This window comes from Equus asinus, chromosome 3 (assembly GCF_041296235.1).
Source record: "Equus asinus isolate D_3611 breed Donkey chromosome 3, EquAss-T2T_v2, whole genome shotgun sequence".
NCBI lineage: Eukaryota > Metazoa > Chordata > Mammalia > Perissodactyla > Equidae > Equus > Equus asinus.
The window spans coordinates 67,344,541-67,364,286 of NC_091792.1; the positions used below are offsets into that span (position 1 = coordinate 67,344,541).

Sequence of the window (19,746 nt, forward strand, 5' to 3'; positions counted from 1 at the left end):
TCAAGTTTGTCTCGGCCATTTCCAGCCTTTTACATTTCCAGATGCAAAATAATATTTAAAATCAACTTGCTATTTTCCATATACACATACACATATGCACACACACGGAAGTTCAAGTACCAGTTTGTACTCTAGGACATGAGAGCAACCTGAGGGAAGACGTTTATTCTTGCTCTTTGATTATTAACCATTGCCTTCACCTTTCCTTCGCTGGGCATTTCAATATTCATAAATATCTTTAATAGAATATTATGGAAGAGAATAAAATAGGGGATTATCGATTTAAGGAAGCTATTTTTAACATAGCGGTATTTGCTGACATGTACTAATGCTTTCTATGTGCAGGCTGTCTTAACTGCTTTCCATATATTAACTCATTTAATCATGACAACAATCTTAGAGGTGAGTTCTTTTGTTATATTTTACATTTGAGGAAAGTAAGGCACAGAGAGGTTACAGAATTTGACCAGGTTTACATGTGTAAGTTGTGTAGATAAGATTCAAGCACAGACTTTCCGAGCCTAAGACCAAATCCTAATATATTCGATAAACTTAACTTTAGTACCATCTATGAATTAGATACTGCTCTGCTCTGGATGTGATAAATATGAGTAATACATGTTGTTAGTGTGGTAGAGAGATAAATGCCCCAGACTACAGATGTGGAAAGAGGTGCCCAAGTTCAGATTTTATATCTATGATTACTCAAAAAAATCAGAGCCCAACTAGGAGCAAGTTCAGACTTTTCTAGCACTCGGCTTAGACTTTAGTTGTAGCCAAGTAGATTTTAGCCTCAATGTTCTACATGAAAATTTATTCCTTCGTAAAATTCCTTTATCACTATTCCATTTCTTGTTTTTCTTTCTGCTCAAGATCTAAATAGACTTCAACAGTCTATCTATTTCTGTAGCTGGAGGTAGCTGAGGAGACTAACTCCCACATCTCAGTTCAACCTTGCAGCACCTCGATTTGGCTTAAATATACCATTCTCAAGTACTCAGTTCTGGGAACGCTGAGGCTAGAGTTTCTGGAGAATTGGTGTTGCTAATTAGAAGTCACTGTAGTATAAGCCAGATTAACATCTATGCTGCATTTGTATAAATTCACACAGTGTAATCAATATAGCCAGAGGAAAGGGATGTGAAAGCAATCACTGTGTTGGCCACTGCATAGAAATGTTGTAAATGGTGGCACCATCTCCTGCTCCCCCACCTCAGTGGATTTTTCTTGCATTATGTAATGTTAGGTGGCTTAAGGCTGATGGTTCATTAGGTTGCTTGGAGTTACTGACATTTCAGTTCAGGGTGGTGATGAGACTTCCACAAATCACAAACGTGAGTTTCTGCAGCTCCCAGATCTATCTTTGTGATATTTTTCATTTTACTTTTTAACAGAGAGACCTGGTATTTTAAAGAATAGTTCTCAATGGCCCTGGTAATTCTATACTAATTCTGTACTTGAAATTGATGGGTTTATCAACCTAGGACATTGACAAAACCCAGGGAACTTCAAAAGTCATTATCCTTCTCTGCCTCTGAGGCCATAAAATGCCAGAGTCATCACTGCTCAGGGCCCCTACTTTTGGCTTTTTTTTTTAAACCACTATGACTTGCAAAAATCAGTCATAAAGATTTTCTTCATCATGCAAGCAATAAAAAAGGATGCAAAACATTTGGGAAATGCAAAATGCTATATAAATTTAAGTATAGTTTTGTTCATTCGACACCCAGACTATACACACATGATTTCCTTGCATGAAAGAAAATATTGCTTTTGCTTGATTTAGAGGCATAGGTGATGCATTCAGTGAGTAAACTGGTGCAGTATAAAGAGCATGGATTTGAGTTCAGAGAGACCAGAGTTTATTTTCAGCGTTGCTACTTACTAGTGCATGTAACCTTGACAGATTATTTCTCAGAGCCTCAGTTTTCTAATCTGCATAATAAAGATAATCACACACACGTACACACACACACTCACATCCCTCAGAGATCTGCGAGGGCTGAATAAGATAACATAGGCAAGTGTCCAGCAAAATGTCTACCTTACTGTTTCCTAAAGTTTTAAATGCTAAACCACTGGAGTGGGCAGTGTGCAATGTAAGGCACAGTCTAACAAGTGGTGCACCCCAGTAAAGTCACCACAAAGGAAGAGGAAACCCTGTTGGCGTCATTCTTTTTCATCCTAGCTGCTCTGCCTGGAATAAAAATCCGTGTGGACCCAGAATAGTGTTGAATGAATAGATGGAACTCTTCTTGAAACTGCTCCATAATGGGTCATTGTAAGTGCATTAGTAATGGGGGAATTACTTTGTAGAAGGTATCGACATGGTACAGTGGAAGCCATATTGGAGAAGCGCCAGGTGTTTAGGGCTCTAGTTCCATCTGGTTGCTAGCCAGCAAGTCACCTAGCCTCTGTGGGTGTCAGTTTCCTCACCTGAAAAATGAACAAATGGCTCGATGACCTTTATAGCCTTGAGCCACTCTTTGAATCTGTGAAATGAAATTCCTTCATGAAAGAGAGATGTTTCGCAGCAAATAGGCTAGCTGCTAAAGAAGAGCTATAAGCTTTTAGGGCAGGCAAGAAACCTATCTCTATCACTTCCTGAATGGGAATTTAGCTTAAGCAGTCTTTGCAGCACTGGCTGTTGGCAAAGCAGTGGGTTTCATCACCGAGGAGTAAAGCTCAATAACCTTACTCCAAATAGGAATGTTGCCTGTAGATGCGGCATTATTAATAGAGCTACTCCAGACCTTGAGGATTTTATAACAAAGTCATATGTATTTAATAGGCATTTCACTTGGAATGTTTTTATGTAAAATTCACACATTTTGATAAACCTATTTGGTATCAAGACACCGAAATACAATTTTTTTCTCTCCTAACATACTGCAAATCCAAATGCGTAAACAAAGTTCTTGCTTGGCATTGCAGCTTCCCCCACATTAATGCAGTTCGTCTAGGGCAGGGCTGTGAGTTTCTTTTCTCATTATGCACAGAACATAGCATGGGCAGTCAGTTGTTTACTCAGTTAACATAATAATGAATCGATGGTCACAAAGATGCTATGAAATACTGATTTGTGAGTTAAGTAAGTAGACGTTCAGTTCGATGGCAATCTACCAAGAAATTTAAGTTCAGAAAGAAGCCGTATTCAGATCCTACCAAACCCAGGGATGTAATTTTACCTCTCTGGGCTTGAACATCCTCCTCGATGAATGAGAGAGTAGAACAAAGTGATCTAAAAGTGTCTTTCAGTTCTAAAGTCTATGTTTTCATTCTACATGTATTAGAATTATTGGTAATCTCACAGCTGTATTTGGAAACTACTCAGATTTAAGGGGTACTAAGATGACTTTTCAGCTCAAAACTATAAAAGGACTCTCCAGTGCCTACATAAATTTCAGGTTCCTTAACCTGGCATTCAAATCCTCCACCACATATAATTAATTGCTTCAAGTTTATATGTTTTCCAAGGTTAATTTCAACATAAAATATTCAATATATATACAATTTTGGAGGATCAGTAGTATTTCTTGTCACAATTGTCCATTCCCTAACCTTTTAAAAAACTCCTTGACTAAGGGATTGTAGTTTTATTTTCTTTTAGTGCTTATAAATGTTTTGCATGAAGGGGGTGCTAAAATACATGAAAATAAAAATCAATAAATGACGTCAAATCTTATTTTCTTTCAAAGACATAGAATGAAGGAACTAGAAATTAAGGAAACCCAATGAAAGTGTCAGGAAAGGAATAGAGAGTGGATCTCCTTTAACTAGAGACTTAATTTACATCAGAGAGATAAAACTGGCCGTAAACTGTCATGAGCTGAGCTCGGGAGCACATCTGTTGAAAATTCTTGGAAGAAAACTGAAATCCATCAGCTTTAGCGTATGTGTGTTGAAACAATTTCTGTTCAATTATAGTAGGTGAGTAGCACATGAAAGGCATTGTTGAAGATGGAGGGTCCTAATTTAAAACCTTTTCTGTGTGATCCTGAACAAGCTACTTAACGCTCCTGGGCTTAATAAGATTGATATTAAATGAGGAAATGCAAACAACATAGCAGAGAGCATAGCCCTTCTTAAATATTCAAAAACATGTTTTTTTTTACCTTCACTAATTTTGTATTTCTTATCTTTCTCTATGAGATAAAAAGAAAAAGTCATATGCAGACCATTTAGATGATCAAAACAGTGGCATAGAATACTTTTTGACTGTAATCTAATTGCAGTCCATGCCAAATGGCCTTTGTTTGTTTGATAATAGATGTAACATGGGCCTAAGGAATTATTACTGACTCATTTTTCAAGAAATGGAAATTAGGGGAACTTTCCTGTGTGGCAGCTACTTCTGGATGAGTTTCTGGACACTTTGACAGCTTTGCAGTTTATAAGTGCAGAACTGAGTCCAAGGCCTATTTATCTGTCATCTCTCCTCTACTGAGCAGAGATTAAGCAAAGTGCTATAACTCTCTGTGAGACTCCCTTAACTAAAGATTTCAAGATTTCCACACGGGCCAATATGGAAGAACTGGCTTCGCTGCTATTGGTTTCCACATCTTCCAGAAAGTCTAATATGGTTGTTCGGGGGATAGCACCAACACAGCTCCAAAATCCTGCTAAAGTAACCAAAATTGCCATAACAGAATTCCTTTCGGTGAATTCCTTCGTATTGCTGACTCCATCTAAGATTCCTGCCTAGATTTCAAGCTCTTCCATCGAGTGGCTTCATCTATCCGTTCAATCCCATCTTTCCTTGCTCCCCAGCACCAGCTGCCCACAATCTATTAATGTTCCCCTGGTTATCTTTGCACAAATGTTACCTTTCCTTGAAATGCACTCTAGGCTCCTTAACATATCCTAAACTCCTTTTCTCTATCCAGGTCAAGTTGGTCTCATCCTGTCCATCAAAGCTTTCCTGATTAGTCCAACCTTTGTAATTACGAGTTTCTCACTTTCCCCTGACCTTACCCCGACCCCCCAAGCATACTTCTATGACTGGAGCTGAGAATGTTTTGCTTGGGTAAGTTAACACCCTCTAAGCTAAGCCTTCCCTCCTCTTGCCCTTATTAGCTATTTCTCTTTGTATCCATATTTTATGGCTGGAAGGGGTGTTGTGAATAGGAGCAGGGTCTAATGAGAAGGATGGAGAGAATGATTTAATACTTTTTTTTTTTTCTGCCGGCTTCCTAAGATTGTAGGGAACTGAGTTTCACGTGATTTGGTGTAATTATTTGACTTAGGTGGAAATAAGCTGATGTACTTTAGGGCCCAGGAAATTGCACGTGAAACCAAATGGGGAAAGAGGATGATATTCTCCTTACTTCTACAGGAAACTCAGCAGAGTTTTGACGTTATAGCCATCAGGGACCAGCCAGATCACAGACGCCTCCTTCAAATGGGGATGATTGATGAGTGTTAACGAAAGGAGGAGCAGGAGGAGAATGTGCAATTTTGTAAAAAGGTGTGAGGACGGTTTTAGGAGATTCACAAATGATGGTAAAGCATCCCAAGCAGCTAGCCCCTACCATCCTTAGTCTAAGGGGCAGAGGGGCGTAACTATTACTGGGAGAGAGAGAATTATTGCTGTAGGAGAGGCTGTACTTCGGGAGCGAAGCACAGCGACTTCCAACCCACACCCCTGTGTGGAAGGATCAGAGGACTAAAAACCCCAGCCGCACTTCTCTCTCTCTCTCTAACTTCCTGCCTGTTGTCTCCTACTGGACAACCCAAAAGGAAGCCGGAGGAATAAAGTTTCACTGCTGCAGCCCATAATAGTCCGCATCCTTCGGCAGGAAAAAAGGGCGGAAAAGGGTAGACAGGGAATTTGGGGGGCAAACGGAGAGTCCCCAGTGGAGGCAGCCTTATTATTGTAAGTCCTAGTGATCCGGCGAAGGGGCATGGAGAGTGCACGCAGAAGGGGTGAGACGGCGGACTCGAGCAAGCAGGAGCCGGCGCGGACCAACAGCTGTGATGAGGCCGAATCTGCGGTTTGTTGAACTCATCTGAGAAGCCCCTCTGTGACGGGAGGACATTTAGAGGTAGGAATAACATCTACGAGTGAAGCTCCTGAGGGAGCGAGCACAAGAGGTCCTGGAATGGCCCAAGGATATTCCCCTAGAACGTGTGAGAGCCCAGAAGTCTAACTCAGGCAGTGTTAACGTAGAGCCTGCAGGCAGGGTGACTTCATTTACTGCTGCTATTTCGAACTCACATTATGGAGACATCTGGAATGTCTGGATTATATAACATTTTATGTTCTGTGCCCTGTCACCCAGCTTTGACTGGCATACAATACTTTTGTATTATTTATCGGTAAATCTTGTCTTCACAATCTAAATAGACGGCTAAGAACTATTTTTTTTTTTTTTACATTTTCATATAATATTTAATACTATCTTTAAGGGCTGTGCACATAGTGGGTGCCAATTACATATTTGCTGACGGCTTAACAGGTTTTGAAAGCTAGATTTTTTATAAAGTCAGTTGCCAGATAGATAGATAGATAGATGGATAGATAGATAGATAGATAGATGGACAGATAGATACGAGAGAGAGAAAAGCAACTGGCTAGTGCTGGTTATTTTGTCCACATAAACCTTCTAGTCAGTGACACAAAAAGGTGCAAATGAGTATCTGTAAATGCGTTGTTATAAACTGCCTTCTGTGAATCTCAATTCCTGAATGTTCATATACTAAATCTGGGGAAGAAACACTGTTACATTTTCTGTATCTAGTCTATATTCTCACTGGTAAAGACGAAGGATGTTAGGATGTCATGAACAGGAATTAGCGAGAATTATTTTGGTACTTTGTATGTAAATTTAATTAAAGAGAAATATCACCCAAAGTGAAAGTCAGCGCTACGCTATATGTCTAAATCAGAGCTACTACTGTGTTCTACAAATGAGTGTTGCTGTGTAGTTCAATGTTATAGCAGGGGAACTGGCTATTCTCATTCAAAGTTAAATGATGAAAAACTGAGAAAGAAGACAGGCCAAAAATTCCACACCAATTGGATGTAAAAACCTTCCTGCTTACTACGCTTAGTGCCCTCTCAAGTTTTCTTTTTTAAACTAGGATTTTCCTCTCATACTAAATATTCCATACCGAAGCCACATTCACGTAAACGACGGCCAAGTGTCGTCATCCTCAGTGCTTCTTCTCCAGCGCCACGTCGGGGGATTGGGACCTCTCAGGAGCTTTCTACTTAGGAGAGAGGTGGGCAGTGGGGCTGAAAATGCACTTAGCGACCCACCTTCTGTGTGAGCGGAGGGTGAGGATGTGACGCCCTTGTTGTGGAAGAAGATTATTTGTTCTGGTTCTGACTCTGCTCTGGGGCCCCGGACAAGCCATTTGCTGTGCTGAGAATGGAGACTACAAATCAGGCATCACTCATTTTTCTATCTTAAAAACACATTATTTCTTTTTAATTTACAATAATTAATCTCCACTGATTTTAACTAATAAATTATGTAAATTTATAAGGAAGAATTTAATAATCCCCTTGCCTCCTTTATTTTATCTTCCCCGCGATGACCAAAGTTCAGAGCCTGAAAGATAGTCTTTCACAAGGTCCTTTAGGTTCAAACCCATATATGCTCACACGTGAGGCAGTCACTCTGTGCTCCTAGTCTGTTTGAAGTTAGTATTTGCCACTTAACATGGGATTTCTTTCTTGACATATTAGTCGTTATTACCAAGCTGACATAAGTGCCTTGAGAACAAGGAGGACTTCAAATACCTTTTGTGCTTCTTATCAATTACATTTGTACTTCCCAAGCCAACTCAAACCCACGCAGCAGCAGAGTGTATTGCTGACCCTGTCCTGGCCTTTCCAACCATATTCTGGTTACCATTGCAAATACTGAAGTTTCCTCAGCTATCACTGGCTTTATAGACAAACTAACTAAACCAAAACAAATCCTGCGTTTCTTCTATGTTTAGTGTCTTGCCAAAATGCAACTTTCCTAAGGAAAAGCTTTGTACATCTTATAACTAAGGGAAAAAATTATATACTTAACATAAGCATAGATGAAAATTTGGGCATGAGAAAGGGAAGGATTTTAACCACGTGAACGCAAGTATTGACATCATTAGCTTAGTGCATTTTAAAATCTTCTTTGTGACATAGCTATTCCTCTTCTAAAAACCATCTCGACTTGTCTTACATGTGTTTGCATCCTCTGAATTCACTACTAAAAATATTTAGTGATAAGAGGAAAATTGCACTGTCATCTTCTAAGTACCACTAAAGTAATGCAAGACAGTCTAATCACCACATCTAATTAAAATAGTAAACCACTTAAAAAAATCCTCTTGTTATTATTGAAGACTTGATTGTAACACTTCTATATTAGCAGTGCTCCTTAAAGAGGTAAGTAAACCCATTACTCAGAAGAAACAAGCCTTCAGTGCCAGACTTCTTAGTCAAAAACAGGATGCTTTATCAATCAGTCAGCTTTCCTGGCAGTGATGCTGTCATCCAGAGATGCTGTTTCAGCATTGCAGCAAAGCAGGATCACTTGTTTTGTTTTGATCACTTGTAGACTGGTGATCTCCTCTATTTCATTTATTTGGGTGGCTCACAGAGGCTGTGCACTGAATTTCAAAATAAGAGCACAATTTAGTACTTTGTGTGTTTGGGGTGTGTGTGCATGTGAATTTGTTCAATTTTTGACTCCTCCATTCACATGACAGTCTGACGTTATTTTCCATTCCCAGCCTCTTTAATGGATGAACTCTCACATGCCAACGTATATGGAGAATTCATACAAGCCTAGTGGCAGACATGGGCTCCCATCTCTGGAATTATTGCAGACCACTTCCTGTTCCACTCGTTTCAGCCAATTCTCCCCAAATTGTCTTGCTTTCCAATTCCAGTTGATTTCAATATGCGGGCTCTTGGAGGAAGTAGAGGAAGCATCGAGTTTCGAGGACCCACTTTGCACATACCTCTTTGGATCAGCCTCAAGTTAGTCTCTCAGTCACAATTTTACATTATCTTTCTGGCACCATGTAGGGACCCTGATGGGACAGTCATAGTGCTTGCTGAATCAACCCTGGACACTCTCCTGAGCCTGCCCTGCCTTAATTCTCCACTAGGGGGAACCAACGTGAAATAACGGGAAAAAAATTATAGTCAAGGTCAGAAAAATTCCATCTCCTGGTTTCAATCAGAAAATAAAGATATTAAATTTTCATCCAAGTTGTCTAAGTTATTTACTAATTTATATGAACTATAACTCTAATTTATTACTTAGATTGCTGGGTCTTATGATGGATAGCTGCCTTACTTCCTTTAAAAAATTTTTTCATAAAAAATACATATAGTTTAAAATATGAAATACTATTTGAAGATTCATAATGAAAAATAGGAGGCTCTGCCCCATGCTTTCTATTCCTGGTTCTCATTCATTAAACACTAACCATTCAACACTGTCAGTTATTTCTACTACCAGCTACCTCCATATTTCTAGAGAAGTTACTTATAGTTCCATTTGTGCATTCGTCAGTTTTAGGCATTATCTACTGTCTTCCAACTAAGAAAAATAAAAATTTATCACTCTTTCACCTCCTTTCCCTCACTGCTTCTGTTTCCTAACTTTTCCAAAACAGAGCACAATTGTTTTAAATATTGCTCACATTTAACAGCCTAGTATAGGTGATTACATTTCTTTCTTTGTACATTTTTTCCTTGGAGTTAAAATAGCCTCATTTAAAATTTTTGTTTTAAGTTCTCCAAGACAGGGTTATTCAACCTTGAAACTATTGACATTTTGGTGTGATAACTCTGCTGGAATGGGTGAAGGGCAGGAGGGTGGCCTATGCATTATAGGGTGTTTAGCTGCCTCACTGGCTTCATCCCACTAGATGCCAGTAGCACCTTCATCCAGTTGCAAAAAGCAAAAAATGCTTCCAGACATTATGAAATGTTTCCTGAGGAACAAAATCACCCTTGTTGAGAACCACTGCTCCAGAAGAACTCGAAACCACCTCTCAGAACGGCAGACACCTTGTGCTAGCCGGGTCCTTTTGTTTATTTCCTCTTGCAGACGTCTCTTCCGGAGCTTGTTGTCCTCTTGCTGCGGTCTGAGCAGGTTCTCCCCAGGACTCCCCAGCACAACAGTCACCCTGGGCCTTCCTCTCACCCGCACCTGGGAAATTCCCTTTGCTTTTCTACTGTGTTGAATCACCTCCTTCCCAAATCTTTCATCTGCTTCATCCTTTTGTTCTCTCAAATTTGGGAACATATTTTCTACTAACTTCCTGAAGCTGAATAACAGGAAACATTTTGAGAACTTGCATAGCGAAAATATCTATTCCGCCTTCATGCTTGATTGTTAAGTTTGGCTGAGTTTAGACTTCGAGTTTGAAAATCATTTTCCCTCAACACTTGAATGCATCGGTCCATTTTCTCCTAACCTCCTATACTGCATTGAGAAATATAATCCCATCCCTGATTCTGACTCCTTTCTTTATAACCTGTATTTTCTCTCTGGAGGTTTTGAGTTCTTTTCTTTAAACATGGTGATTTGAAATTTCACTGTAACTTTTAAGATAGGTACTTTATATCTGGAAATTCACATGCTCTAGTTTTGAAAATGTTTTCTCTTTTATTTTCCATCTCCTCCTTTTCCTCCTACTGGAAAATATTCAGCCATTATTTTATGAATGATGTCCCTCTATTCTATCATGTATTTTTGGGCTATAGTTAGATATAAGTTAAATCTTTTTACTCTCTCCTATATCTTCAAACTATTCTTTCTTTTTTTTTCCCCAACTATATCTCACTATACTACATTCTGGATAATTTCTTTAGAACTGTGATAAAGCTCATTAATTCTCTTTTTGGTTATATCCAATACACTGCTCAACACATCCATTGTATTTTTAATTTTAATTATTCTGATTTTAATTATTTAATTTTAATTATTTTATATTTTGCAAGTTATTTTTGTTTCTTATTTCCATGTTTTGTGTTCAGCTTTTAACTCTTTAAATATAAGTGTACTCATTTTAATGTTTTGAATCTGTTAAGTCCAACGTTGATCCTATTTGTGAAATCTTAATCTCCTGTTAACTTTTCTACTGATTCTTGCTCCTACCGGCTTAATTCCAATTCTGCTTTGCAATTTTCTGAAATATGGTATGTCATTTATTGGAACCCTACTGTAAGATAAAAATGGAGCTTGTGATTAAAGTGGCTTTTATTCAGCTTCTGTCTCTGGATTCATGTTTCACATTGTTTCTGGATGCTGAGAATTTCCTTTGCTTTCTTATCAATGCAGCAGTGAATTTAAAAGTTAAAAAATGTTTTCCAGAACTTTTGGTATTCTGTACCAGTTATATTTTCCCAGCTTTCTAGTCCAGAAAGAGAAGTTGCAATTCACCTTCATTCTTTGCTTGTATCCAACCAGGAATTAACTGGAGTAACAGGGACCTGATTTAACCTCTCACCTGGAAAACGACTAAAACATAAAAGATAAAATGTATGAAACAAGAGTTTTCAAGACACAAGACATCAAACAATGAAAGATGGTGATCCCAAGAAAGTGGAAACAAAGGAGATAAACTATGTGGTTTCCCAAACTCACTGCCCTGAGTTTCCAAGCTGCAGCAGAAAGGAGGGGAACCCAGCAAAGCTCAGCGGAGTCTCTGAGTTGGGGAGACAGACCCAAGGTCCAGGCAGAATCAGGCAGCACTATTGCACCAGAGATCTACTAGGGAGGAGAGAGCATCACAGAAATGGAACTCTGCAGACTGATAGAGAGTTTCCCTAGCGTATTTAATAGGGCACCGCCAGCATGTACATACGAAGAAACTACCTAAGGTAGAGGGAAAAAGTAAATTGTATTAGTTTGCTAGGACTGCTGTAACAAATACCACAAACTGGGTGGCTTGAAAAACAGAAATTTATTTTTTCACAGTTCCGCAGGTGGAAGTCCAAGATCAAGGTGTCAGCAGGGTTGGTTTCTTCTGCGGCCTCTCTCCTTGGTTTGTAGGTGGCAGTCTCCCCCTGTGTCTTTTCTTTATGCCTTTCTGTATCCTAATCTCCTATTCTTTTAAGGACACCAGTCATATTGAATTAGGGCTCACCCTATTGACCTCCTTTTACTTAATTATCTCTTTAGAGGCCTTATCTCCAAATACAGTCAAATTCTGAGGTACTATAGATTGGGACTTCAACAGATGAATTTTTGGGGAAACAATTCAGCCCGTAACACTCCACCCTCTGGCCCCACAAAATTCATGTTCCTCTTACATACAAAATACATTGACCCCATCCAAACAGCTCCAAACATTTTAACTCATTCCAGCATCTACTCTAAGTCCAAAATCTCATCTAAATATCTGAATCAGGTATGGGTGAGAGTCAGGTATGATTCATCCTGACACAAAATTCCTCTCTAGCTGTGAATCTATGAAATCAGACAAGTTAACTGCTTCCAAAATACAATAGTGGGACAGCATAGGATAGGTATTCCAACTCTAAAAGGGAGAACTTGGAAAGAAGAAAGGGGTGATGGGTTCCACTTAAGTCTGAAATCTAGTAGAGAAAATTCCATAAGATTTTAAGGCTCAACAATAATCCTTTTCGGCTCCATGCTCTGGCCCATCCAGTTGGCAGCCCTGTTTCTCAGACCCAGCAGTCTGAGTGTGGTAGCCCAGCTCCTTTGACCCTGGCTGGGAACCCTGACCCCTCAGCCTGGGCACTCTGGGCCCGTGGTGGCACTAGCAGCCCTGTTAACTTCTGAACCAAATTCAAGGTCTTTCTTCTCTTATCCTGAAGGATAACACATGTTCATAGCTAGGTAGCTCTACTGGCCCAACCTGTACAATCCCAGAAGTCCAACAGCCCCCTTCATTTCATCCCATCTCTGTCCCCTTCAGTCCAAGGTGGGAGCATTTTTGCTGGTATAACCCTAACTCTATTCCTGGCTTCTGATGAGATGGCTGATTGGATCCATAAGTCACATACCCACAATCTCTTTAGCAAATTGTTGTCTAGCCACGCGGCTGATGTTCTCCCTAGAACGTGCCTTCTCATTTTATTGCAATATGGATAGGCTGAGAATTTCCAAATCTTTAACTTCTAGCTCCTTTTTGCTTATCAGTTGCTTCTTTAATTTCTCTCTCTCTTCTCTCATTTTACTATAAGCAGCAGGGAGAAACCAGGGTGCACCTTCAACACTTTGCTTAGAAATCTCCTCAGCTAAATATCCAATTTCATCACTTACAATTTCTACTTTTTATAAAACACCAGACCACAATTCAGCCAAGTTCTTTCCCACTTTATAACACGGATCATCTTTCCTCTAGTTTTCAATAACACGTTCCTCATTTCCCTCTAAGAACCTCACAGGAAGCATCTTTAATATTCATATTTCTACTAACATTCTGTTCATGATGACATATGTATATCTCTAAGACAATAGAAACTTTCTCTACAACTCTCCTCTTTTTCTTTCTGAGCCTTCATCAAAATCATCTTTAATGTCCATATTTCTACTGACCATCTCTTCAAGGCAATTTCTGCCTTTTCTACCTGCACCTCAAAACTCTTCTAGTCTTTCCCCATCGTCCAGCTCCAAAGCCTCTTCCACATTTTCAGGTATTTGTTACAGCAGCACCCCACTTCCTGGTACCAGAATCTGTATTAGTTTCCCAGGGCTGCACTAACAAACGCTGCAGACTGGATGGCTTAAGCAACAGAAATTTATTTCTTCACAGTTCTGGAGGCTAAGAGTACAAGATCTTTGCGGGGACATGATTCAGCCCATAACACAAGTCAGAGGGAAAAGCACTTGAAACACACATAAGGCTGGGAATAGTGCCTGCTCCCACTAGCCGGACTGGATACCTCATAATTTATGGGACATTTGGCTGATTACTCGGTATTTCTCAGTAGGGAGAAATCAATAGCCCTAGACTAAACACTGCTTTCATCTTGCCTAGCAAATCTTAAAATCAAGACCTGAGAAGATCAAATTACTTCCAAATAACTAACTGCTTTTCAGAACAAAGTTCAAGAATATTTATAGGAATACAAGAAACCCCCAGTATCAACAAGGGTGGCATTCACAATGTGTGGTATCATATCAACAATGACCAAGCATATAAAGAAGAAGGAAAGTATAACTCTTAATGGGCAGGATACTCAATCAAAACCAAGCCAGAACAGGCACAGATATTTGAATGAGGAGACTGGAATATAGCAACGGTTATTGTAATTATATTCCATATGCTCAAAGATTTAAGGGGAGACATAGAATAAATAAAAGATATTACATGTTTGCATTGGATTTAATGTTCCAAGACAGAGAGACAAGGATGATTGTGTTGGATAGAATTGGAGAAAAGTGTCACTCAAACAGAATGCCTCTTCTCCCTTGAGTGCTCACAGTCAGTTGTGCCCTGAGCTTAGCAGGGAGGGTCATGGAATCTCTGGAGTTTGGTGGCGAATTTCTGGAGTAGCTTTATAGTCTCCTCTGATCCAGCAGTGAGTCTGAGAATGGGCGGGGACCATGTACTGCACGAGCAGCTAGGAGAATTGGGTCCTATTCCCAGAACTAACGGCATCTCAGTTATTTTCCACTAGTTGCCTAAGTTCATTAGGCTTTATTTGCATTACCTAAAAAAAGTAACACATTTGCAAAAATCTAAACCAGTGCTTGCTGAGCCTGTCTTATATTCTACCCCGTGCTCCCGGCCCAGGGTTCCGCTGGAGGTAGCCAGCTTCTAGTATAATAATTGAGTAAACTGAATAGATATTTTTAAGTCATCTTTTTTGTAGGAAAACGTCTCTGAGTAATTTTCCCCAGTTTGCTCCTATTGTCATATTAAATCACTATACTTATTTACACAAGAATCAGTTAAAAGGTACTTCAAATTTAACTCATTATCACCTCCACTCTAGCCTGGTTCTCCTCCTCCCATTCTCTTTCCTGCTGAAGGAACCCATGCAGCCTCACCTGCACAAAACCGAAACTGAGAAGCCAATATCAGCTTTTCCCCCTCCTCATCCCTGCTCTCTCAGTCAGTAAGAAAAAACCTTTGTGAAGCCATCCTCTTCTCTCTGTTTCCATCCTTCCCTGGGCTCTGTGAAGTTTGGTATCTTCTAACCTGGACAGGCCAGTACTCTCTTTCTAACTCACCAATCATTATGACTGTCATTTTTTCCCCCTCAAATACAAGTTTGACCATGTTACCCTCACTTAAACCCCTCTAAGAAGTCCGATTGCCTTTATCATAAACACAGCATAGAATATCCTATACAGCCTACCTCCAAACTACCTTCACACCATACTTCGCTATACACCTTTTAATTCAGCTACACTAACTACCCACTATGAATGGACCCATCATACTCTGGCGTTCTCAGACTTGCAGATTCTCCCTGGAATGCTAATTCTCTGCTTGGCTAACCTTTGTAGACTTGTTAAGACTGTAATAAAAACTTGCCTCCCTGAAGCCTTCTCCATTCCACCAAACAGTATACGTCTCCTCTTCCTTCCCAAGAGCAATCACATCTATGCCTTCCTCCTGTGTGCCATTCATCACATTGATCCATTGAGAAGCCTGCTCCACTTCCCATGAGGCTTGGGTTTCTTCAGGCAGAGCTTTATACAGTTGTCTATCTTCATGTACCAAGAACCATACCTCAAATACAGCAAGTGTGCAATGAGTGCCTGTTGACTAAAGAAGTAAATGAATAAACAAGTAGAACCTACATGTTATCAAATCATATTTATTTTGTTATCTTTATGCCATTTTCCCCCACTGAAATCTACAAGTATTATTGGTGTCTGTCTCTAGTTTTTGTTTGTTTGCTTTTAGAAGAGTCACTTGGGCTGAGGTCCTAGAGAAGAAGATTATAGTTTTGGCTGTTCTGTGATGCAAGAAATGAAGCTGTGTGGTGCTGAGATTTTATCCTTCTTCTCCCTGAGTGTGAGTGTTCTCTCATTTGAAGATCCTGTGAACCCAGGGAGAAGGATGACGTTAGATTGGGCTTCTGCCTGATAATTCATTTCTGAAGGTGAGATATTGAGCAGCACAGTGTCCAGCTGGTGATATTTTCAGCATAGAAATCTGTTAAACTACTAAGGAGGCATTAACAAGATGGAATGAATTGATTATTTTTCTTCTGAATTGCTTGGCAGTGCCTCAATATTGAGGCATCAAATTTGCTCAGTGTGATACTTAGGACATTATTTCTTCCTTCCCTCAGCCAGCCTAAAGACTGCAGTAAGTGATGATATCTTAAACTGTGTCCTTCTTCAGAGACAGCATGAGACACACTTCAGAGAAGATCCAATTATCTCCAGCTACTTTCCCTGGCAGACCTGAAGACACATGCCCCTGAGACAGGACTTTAGGATTTTTTAAAATTTCACCATTCCTGACTCACTGACATAAACCTTTATATCAAGAGGCTGATGCTGATAATGTGGGAGAAAAGAATAGTTTAAAGATGGAGTGAGAATGATTTTAAATGCTGGAAGCTTTGTCTAAAGTCATTTATATTTTCCTTTCCAGTGATTTCTCTTTTCAGTCCTGTGGGAATGACAATAGACCTTCGAACAGTTTCTGCTCTCTATCATTACTTTGAAGAACCTGGAGAAGACGTGAAAATGAAATTGATACCTGCTGCTTTACGGCAAAACCTAGGTTAGGATGTGGAGGCCCCACCCACTGCTCTTTGCTGCCCAGCCCCTTTTTGGATCAAATTCGCCTTTCCCAAGAATAAACTCCTGGATTATTCAGTGGTCCCCTGTGATGTCGTTGTCACATTGGTGTGTGATAAGTCAGCCTCAAAGCCGGAGTAGGTAACGATTCAGATGGCAGCTTTGATCTGAGGCCTGTGTCCAGATTTCTGTTTTGCCATTTACAGCTGTGTGTCTGGGGATCTCCTATCCTTACTTTCCTTGTCTGGAAAACAATACTTGTCACAGAGCTCTGCAGGGGGCATCAAATGATAAATGTATGAAGGTCTGGCAGGTGCCTGGAGTCTGAATGGTGCAGTACGGACCCTCCCTCTTTCCCCACGTGTTAAAGGCAACCACTCACCTGGTCATTCTTCATTTTATTAAAGGAAGGAAGAAGGCTTCTTCAGAAGGTTCTGCCCTTTATTGACCCCTGCCATCCCCTGGCCCACCGGCTGCTGTCAAGTGTCAATCATTCTGTTGGTTTTCCTTCCCCGTACACAGCTGGTAGAGGCAGCAACAGACAGTGTTCCCAGGCATGCTAAAGCGCACTAAAACAGCACCCAGGCAGAGCGCTGTTCTGTCGAGAAAGCATTTTCAAAACCCGAAGTAGTTGTAAAACCCAGAAAAGACTCCAAGACCACAAGCGCCCCCTAGGGAGTGGCCAGGAGAACAGCAGAAAGTGTTCAAGTCTCAGGTGCAGCCCCAAATACAGCTCTACGGTGGACAACGGCATTTCAACCAGGGTCCAGCTAAATTGGGAAGTGACTGCTGCCTGGCTTCCCTTTTCTTTCCTTGCTGTGTAAAACCACGCATCACTATTACTGTGGCTGTGAAGGCTGGGAAGTTTGGTGGGTGGAAAATGATAACGGGAGTGAGAAATGTTAATTTCTCTTACCCATGTCTGAGTTTGGGGAGGCCTGAGCTTTTTCCCTGTCAAAATTATATTCACAACAGTAGCATGATAGTGATTAAAAGCATACTCTTTGTTGTTAGACTTCTGGGTTAATATCTTGAATATGGTACTTAATCGACCATCTCTCTTTTGGCAAATTATTTGACTTTTGACCTCGATTTTCTCAGACTGTGAAATGGGGATAATAATAGTAATTAACTCATAGGGTTGTTTTGAGTTAAATGGAATAATACATGTGAAGCGCTTAGAATAATACCTGACAAATAGCACCACTCAGTAAACGCTGCAATTGTTTTCTTTGTAGCAAATAGCTGGTATCCTTGAACAAGAAGCAGTGGCTTTTGAATTAACTTATCTAAGATTCTCTAAGATAGCTCTGCTACAATTTCTCCCCAGCTAGGACTCCTATGATCCTGAAGGCCCCCTTTTCTATATCTTTTGTCCCTGGAGATCCCTGAGGTTTAAAGTTATATGTATCTTCTTTTCTTAGCAATCAATATCCATTACATATAGCTCACAGTTACAGCTTTTCCTGGAGAAAGATGTTAATGGATTCTGTCAAGGCCAGGAGACAGCCACTTCCCTACATAACAGTTCTTGAGTTTCCTAAAAGCCTGGACTTCCGTTGGAAAGCAATCAGGAAGCTTCCAATGTGCTCAGAAGTCTAATCAATATTCCTCGCTCCTTGGTGATGATCGGTAGGGAGACATCAACTGTCATCAGCAGTCCACCACAAAGTCGTATGTCACCCAGGCTGCAGCTTTTCCTGACACTTACTATCCATTATCCGTCCCTGGGGAAGGGGAGCGCTTCAGGTTTCCATGGCAGCAGTGGCTAACTTGCTGGCCTTCAAAAAAGATAACAGATAATATAAAATTAAAAAACAAAACCAAAAACTAGACTCCCACAGTAGTTTTCAGGAGTCTGGGCTATTTGAGCTATTGAGACGTCCACTTTAAGAATACTGACCTTCAGAACTGAGGATTTATCTTTCCAATTTAGAATCTCCGTGCAGAGCTTTGGGGCTGCCAGCCCAGCTCCCATTTTGTTTAAGGGCGTGGTCCCTGTTTGCGTACCTCAAACCAAGACCCTGGTAGAGAAGGAAGTGGTGTCTGGCAAAATTCCCCAAAGTTACATCTTTCATAACCTGGGACGCAGTTTAGCAAATTTTCTAGTGAGTTTATTTAAAGTCACGCTTCTGAAGTCCTGGTGTCGTCTGACAAAGGGATGAAATAACGGAGCAGTTCCAGCCCATAGGAGATTTAATTTGCTCTATTGCCACCTGGTGGCCATTCTAGGAACTGCATCAATGGATTGTAAGGTGCTGACGCACCTGCGACTCATTCACATGCCAGTAAGGAAGTGATTACCTTTCTTTAGAATCTGACTCCCAAAACGCGCCCACTGTGAATTTTTGAATTCCACAATCACTTGGCAGCGCAGGTTCCTTGAGAAAAAGGCAAAGTGACTGTGTGGAGCTGGTTGATATTTGAAAATCATCCGTGCTGTATTGGGAATGCCATTTTTGTTTTGCTTTGTTTTGGCTCACTATCGCTGTAGTCCTGGTAGATGGTGTCAACACACCCTTGAGATTCCTTGGCACAGTAGCATTTAGATAATATATTGTAATAAGTATGGATTCTGATTTTTCTGAGTGTTTTAAAAAGTGACTTGCCTGAACTTAAACTTCAGAATCTATTGCCCACCCTGCCCCCACCGAAATATACAGCTGTTGATGTCTCTGCTCAAGTTTTAAATTTTGTTTCTATATTTTATACTGTTTCTCTACGGGTTGTCTGCGTGGCTCAGTGGTCAGTGATTCGATCAGAGGTTTTTGTTCAAACTCCCTGAGCCGGTAAAGCTTCCGCGCTCGCCATTGATCTGCGTGTGGGTTGGGGAACATAGTCAAAGCGCACTCAGTTTTCACTCCGCTCCTGAATCTGCGTCTGTGCTGCTCTCTGGGGTGCTCAGCCCACGCGGGTCTTTCCCCATTCAGCCAGGTCTGTGTGGAGAGCTGGTCACACCCGCCCTGCTTCTCTCATTCCCAGGCCCCACCTTCCATTCCTGGCTGGTCCCTTCCTCTCCCTGGCTGGACTACAGCCTCACCCTAACAAAGATGCA

At 40.5% G+C, this 19,746-nt stretch overlaps 1 long non-coding RNA gene across 1 annotated transcript; it reads left to right on the forward strand.

The window, feature by feature from the left end:
- The first annotated feature begins 5,668 nt into the window (after positions 1 to 5,668).
- Positions 5,669 to 19,364, forward strand: LOC123284454 (uncharacterized). Its single transcript, XR_006525407.2, has 3 exons — positions 5,669 to 6,044; positions 15,844 to 16,042; positions 16,543 to 19,364. It is a non-coding gene; the product is annotated as an uncharacterized lncRNA (long non-coding RNA).
- Positions 19,365 to 19,746: the final 382 nt, after the last annotated feature.